The 6,766-nt window shown below is 36.1% G+C and overlaps 1 pseudogene; it reads left to right on the forward strand.

Moving 5' to 3' along the window:
- The first annotated feature begins 300 nt into the window (after window positions 1-300).
- LOC112825355 (U4 spliceosomal RNA) lies at window positions 301-368 on the forward strand (annotated as a pseudogene).
- The last annotated feature ends 6,398 nt before the right edge of the window (window positions 369-6,766 follow it).

The raw sequence follows: 6,766 nt of genomic DNA on the forward strand, positions 1-6,766 counted from the left end.
TCTTGATATTTGTGTGTATGTGTAATTCTTATATTTATGAAGTGTTGTTGCTATTGTTCTATTATGACTAGCTTTACAATTTTACATGGTATGTTTAGTCTCAATGTATAGAATATTAATTTTGTATTGTGAGCAACATTAAAATTAACTTATTTCCTCTCCCTTTCTTCCCCTCATCATTGTCTATTAGTAAGATATTCTTCCTAATTTAGTACCTTTGTAATGATGAAGATGCTTATATTTGATCTGTTAGATTAAATAATATACTTTGAATCCCATCTACTAGAAATGAGGCCATCTAGCTTTGCGCAGTGGCAGTATCGTAGCCAATGAGGTTTATCCGAGGCGCGATTATTGCTAATTGAAATGAGGCCATCTAAGAAACTACTTAATCCCTTACCTTACTTACTCCTGTTAAATTAATTATATAAGGACTTCATTAGACTGAGGTGGCTCTAATGTTGTGGCAGACTACGTAAACAAACAAAATCCAAGCCTATTAATACCTCAAAGTTATGATATCAAAACCTAAAGACAATGGATCACCAACAGCCAACTAAGCTCTTAGCTACAGCAAATCAAATCATTTTCTGTCTTTAATTCCATAATTTCTCTATATGTCTTTCCCCTAGCTTCTGTCAACAGAGCACTCCTAATGAGTTCTGCTTTGGCACTGCCCCATTCTAATCCATTTTTGCTCAAATAAACTCAAAATTTTCCATATGCAGGCGCCTGGGTGGCTCAGTTGGTTAAGCAACTGCCTTCGGCTCAGGTCATGATCCTGGAGTCCCGGGATCGAGTCCCATATCGGGCTCCCTGCTCAGCAGGGAGTCTGCTTCTCCCTCTGACCCTCTTCCCTCTCGTGCTCTCTATCTCTCATTCTCTCTCTCTCAAATAAATAAATAAAATCTTTAAAAAAAATTTTCAATATGCCTCAGCTTATCTTTTAATACCTCACTCACTCCCTACCAAATATGGTCAGACATGCCATCTCTACTTGGCCATGACATACAACATTTACATTCTATTTTATTCTCCTAATCCACCCATTATAGATGTAATTCTACAGTTAAATATTTTCAATTCTTGTTGCCAGCCCTTTACTCATGGTATCCCCAGTCATGTCTTAGCCATGTAGTTTGTCCTCCAGCAGTTTCTCAAGCAAGGCTCATGTAAAAACCTTTTTTCCTAAGTCCTACATGTTCAGTAGAGCATGACTATGACCTTTATAGCTGACAAGCAATTTCACATGTTTGTACTCTTCAGAACATACTTTTTTCTTTTTGTGTATATGTTTCTTCATTGTCTGCTGATGTTGAATGTTGGTGAAATGAAATGTGAAGCCAATCTGACATTTTGCCCTTACAAGAGATTTGGTATTTCTCCTTAGAAGCTCAAAGTTTCCACTTACCCTGGTGTCCATAATTTTATTAGGCTGTGTCATGCTCTTAACCTGGGTCAATTTTTCCTGGCACATACCCTTTCTCCATGTGTAAATTTAGCTCTTGTATTTCAGGGAAGTCTTTTCTTGAACAATGTATTTGCTATTTGTTCTATTTCATTATTTTGCAATTCTTCTTTGAGGTATTCTCCAGGATACATTTGGTTTCTTCAGGGACGAAACTGATAAATTAAATGGAGGTATTGTGGGGATGACCCCTAACACATCCTTTAAATCTCTGAACATGGCACTAGTTTCTATGCCTACCCCCACAGTGTAATTTTATATTTTTGACTTAACTACCTTGGACAGAGTTTGCTTAGTTCCAGAGGCTTTTACTTGGCCTCTCACAGCGTGATAGCTCTTACCACATAAGCCTCAGGCCCAATGTGGGGTCTGCACAACTACCAATGTATGTCTGTCCCAATTATATATTCAGGTACCAAGGAAATGATCAGAGAATATGTCTGCAATAGCCCCACTGTGAATAAGATCATGGCCAGGACCCTATCCATTATCTAGCCCCTACATGCTCCTATTTTAACAAGGAGACCATGACAACTATTTGGATCTCTGAGTATGAATGTCAACATGAACAAGAGTCCTCAAAACTTTCCCCTTTCCCAAGTGTATAGTTACTCAAGTGAATAACTGTAGGTTCCTTTGTGGAAGAACATGAAGATTTTTGACCATGTACATGTGGTAGTGCATATACCTTTCCCTGGGGACATAGCCTTTTCTTCAATTTATAGATTACAGGTCTGAAATTGGTTGAAGTCTGAAAACGGGGCAGGGATTTTGACTTTTTATTGGGGCAACTGCCCTTAACCTCCTGATCATCCATCCTTTAATTCTTCAGATAGTTCAAGCTGATTGGTATTCTTTCTGATTACCCATCTATTATGATCCCAGTGACATCATTCTCCATGGGTGAGGCCCTCTTGGCTGTCATTTGGACTTTGCCCCCCATTATATTCATTACAGCTATCACACTTTGGACAGTTAAGCTCCACCTATCATCCCACAAGTTCTGTATCTGGATCATATTGTCCTTATTGTTATCAGTGAGATTAGTTAGGTAGTTGACTCTCCTACTATAAAACTTGAGCAACAGAGGAAAACAATCATTGAACTTCTTAATGATTCCAATGCCTTTTTTACCAGTGCTAGCCTTATGACCTTGGTAAATGGTGTATCCCCTGAACATTCCCATAAAACACAATAACTGGTGGGTCTTCCAATATTCGATAGCATATTCGCATCAGCATGCATACTCCTGAGTGTTTTTATCCTTTCTTCCATTGCCTGACATAGATATTTTAGCATTTTAGTCTCACTTAAGATAGCCACAGCATGTTTGCACATATCTCTTGTGATCTTTGGCAGAATGTGAAATCCTGCATTTCAAAAGAGTACCCCCAAATCAATAAACTTCCCCTTATTTGATTTGTGTCCTGACCCCTTTGACAAAGCATCTTCAGGGTCCAGTCTGCATGCATTCCCCAATTCCTGAGGCTAGGACTTGTATTCCTTTGTGGTAGAGATACTTTCCTTCCTTGTTGTTCTTTATACTTGGCTCTGATTCAGTTATGCTATGAATTAGTCCTAGGTATAGTAATAGAAGAAGTAGGAATATATCCCCAAAATGGCTCAGATGTCTTGTTGAGGAAAGAAATCTGCATGACTTTTTGAATAAAGTTGCTGCAATGCTGATAATTCTCTCAGCAACTTGTGTTTGCCACTGTATGGCTCATGCTCCATTTATGCTACTTTTGACTACCTTTACAGATAAAGAATTTTGTCTATTTTATTTTTCATTCTTTTTGCTCTCAATATTTTCCATGGAGAGAAACTGAAGATTCTGGTTTATGCAAACATATTCAACTCAAAGTTCACATACTTTTAATATAATAACTTGGTTTCAGGCAATTCAGTAGAATTTGAAAAACATGCATTTTTATGAATATCTGTATATGTCCATGTATTGCCTATGATTATTGATATTAGGACCTTTTTTGAAGATTTGGAAACTATAGCTGAGTCATCTGGAATTCATACTAAAACAGCAGGAAGCCCAGCAGTATCTAGACAATATTTGCAAATTTAAAGGAAGATAAATATTTTATTTTACAATCGTTTTGGAAGCTAATCCCCCATTATCTTTTAAAATTAGAAGTACACAAAACCTTTGATCTAGTAATCCCCCCTTTGGGAATCTACCATACACAAAATATATATTGGCACAAAGTATTTACTAAAGCATATTTATGATGGCAAAAATCTGGAATCAACTATAATATCCATCCACAAGAGAATTGTTTAATAAACGACTATATATCCATGAGAAATAACATGTAGCTTTTAATAGGATATAGTTTTATATCCCTAAATTGGAAGGATGACCATGATATGTCATTAAATGAAAAAAGCAAATTATAGAGTAGTGTGCAGTATAATTCCATTTTTGTAAATATATGTACAGAATAAAGAGAAGCACACTAGGTTACATTATAAAATGATATTGGAGCATAAGTGGATAAAATAAATGGATACAATTACTCATTTCTTCTTTAAACATTTTTTAATTAGTGTACTTGTTGCAACAAGTATGCATTACTTATCCAACTAAAAAAACTAAATAAAGAAACATGTGAAAGATTAAAAAAAAAAAAAAAGAAGGATGGGAAGTAGTCTCAGAACATTCAAAGAATATACAAGTACCAAGTTCTGGGAGTTTAACAGGGCACTAATGATATTAGAGGAAAAAACAATAAGTTGACTTTAAATCTCAACCTATTTTCTCCACATTTTCTATTTTTCTGCTATTGTTTGCATCTATTAATAGCCATCAATTAACTTGTTCAGCAATCTGTTATGATTATTTGGAATGGCACAAAACCAAAGGATGAGACTGGTACACTCAATGTTCTGACTAGGCTGGTATGTTTGAGTTATTTGTCTCTTGTTCATATAAGACATTTAAACAAGAAACATGTTAATTCAGTCATTGTTTGATCGTGAATGAAGTCTTCCTCTCCTTTATGATCCTTGAGGGACATTCCAATTCTAATATCCTCTCTTTGAGATGGCATCGACGTATACAATTTATACAACCAATCCTCTCCCCACCCCTCAAGTTTTATGAGCTGTAAACAGAGGGCAGCAACAACAAGAAGTCTTTCTTCTTACGGAGTGTATGTTCTTGTGGAGAAATACACACATAAATATAGAGTATAAGTGTCAAGAAAAAATGAGTGCAGTGACAGAAGATAGTCCAAAGTAAGAGGACAGAGAATAAACCAGGTATATTCTTTGACAGGGTTGTCAGGAAAGATCTCCCTCCAAGGAATTCACATTTGAGAAGAGCCCCAGAGGAAAAATTATAGCAATTCATAGGACTATCTGTGGGAATAACTTTTGGAGAAAAGTTAGCATCAAGTGCAAAGGCCCTAACAGGAATGGATGAACCACTATAATCATATGGAAACCTTAGCCTTCATAGGCCTGGAGAGACGGCAGGAATTAGCATGTTAAAAGTACCACTGCCAAACTGATGAAAATGGTGGCCAGAGCAGGACCTGAGGCAAGGTGAGGGTTGGTCCAGATATTGACACACAGCAGCTTCTCTCAAGTTTAGCCCTGGCTCAGAAGTCAACCAAGGTCTGGGTTCTAATTCAACCAGCACCACCACTCTAGGAAATATATTTAACGTTTCCTACCTGTAAAATATAAATGATAATACCAGTATTCTGACTGCTTCATAGACCTATTTAAAGAGTCAGAACAAAGCACTTAGAAGTCACTGAAGTGCACCCAACATTGGGGTACTAAATATATAAAGCTAATAGAACTATAAGAAGAAATAAACAGCAATACAATAATAGTTGGAAACTTTAATATCCCACTCTCAACAATGGATATATCATCCACACAGAGAATCAATAAGGAAACAGTGTATTTGAAATACCACTATAAACCAAATGGACATACACAGAACATTCCATCCAACAGCAATTGAATAGATATTCTTCTCAAGCACACACAGAACATTTCCTAGGATAGGTAATATGTTAGGCCATAAGACAAGTCTCCACAAATTTGAGAAGATATAAATTATATTAAGTATTTTTGCCAACTACAGAGGTATAAAACTAGAAATCAACAATAAATACGTGGAAAGCTGAGTAATTCACAAATATGGAAATTAAATACACTCCTGAACAATCATGAGTCAAAGAAGAAATCAAGAGGGAAATCAGAAAGTATCTTGAAACAAATGAAATGGAAACACAACATACCAAACAGTTGTGGGATGTAGCAAAAGCAGTTCTAAGAGGGAAACTTAGAGCAATGCATGGTTTCATTAACAACAAAATCTATACACTAAAAATTATATGACATTGATGAAAGAAATTGAAGAAGACACAAATAAACCACCCCTGTCAGACACAAATTCCTTCATATTTTCCCAGTTTCTATGACTCCAAATATTTTCTCTGCATCTCAGAGGAAAAAATTCTGGCTTAGGCACTGGCTTTAAAAAAATGAAGGTTGTTGCTCAATTTACAACAATTTCCATAACGGATGTTAGTGCCACCCATCTTTCTCTTGGAAAACTGTCCTCTTCTTTTATTCATCTAAATGATACCGATAGAGACTGCCAATCACAGTATTTTACTGCTTCTAAAGAGATGGGGATATGACCTTTGATGGAGCAAATCACAACACCTCTATGGTATTTTCCCAAACTGGAAGAAGGAGAAAGGTTTCTTATATTTCAGTTTCCAAGTCTGTGATTCCATGAACTCCTTAACTTCCCTAGTCATGATTTTAGCCTAATGGAAATAGCTAGTTTGAGACCCTGAATTTGACAGACATACAGAAGCAGGGGACAGGAGAAAGAGAATAAAATCTTGATGAAATTGAGTCACTGCTTTTATCTTTATCCCAACTTTTCCCATTTTGTTAGTTTGGTTACAACCAAAAGCTCATAAATAGGCTTTTAAACTTAAGCTACCTCAAATGTAACTTGCTTCTAAGCAACAGAATATGGCAAACAATGTTTCAATATCACTACTATGATTAAATTATAAAACAAAGTTCAAAGGATTTGCAGATGCAGTTGAGGTTCCTGATCAATTTATTTTAAGTTAATCAAAGAGGAGATTATCCTGAATGTGCTTAACCTAATCAGAAGAGCCCTTTGAAGAGGGTCTAGAGGAGAAAGAAAGAAAGAAAAAGGAAGGAAGGAAGGAAGGAAGGAAGGAAGGAAGGAAGGAAGAAAGAAAGAAAGAAAGAAAGAAAGAAAGAAAGAAAGAAAGAAAG

Source organism: Callorhinus ursinus, unplaced genomic scaffold (genome assembly GCF_003265705.2).
Source record: "Callorhinus ursinus isolate GAN/ISIS: 27379988/994484 unplaced genomic scaffold, GSC_fseal_2.0 scaffold12, whole genome shotgun sequence".
Classification (NCBI taxonomy): domain Eukaryota; kingdom Metazoa; phylum Chordata; class Mammalia; order Carnivora; family Otariidae; genus Callorhinus; species Callorhinus ursinus.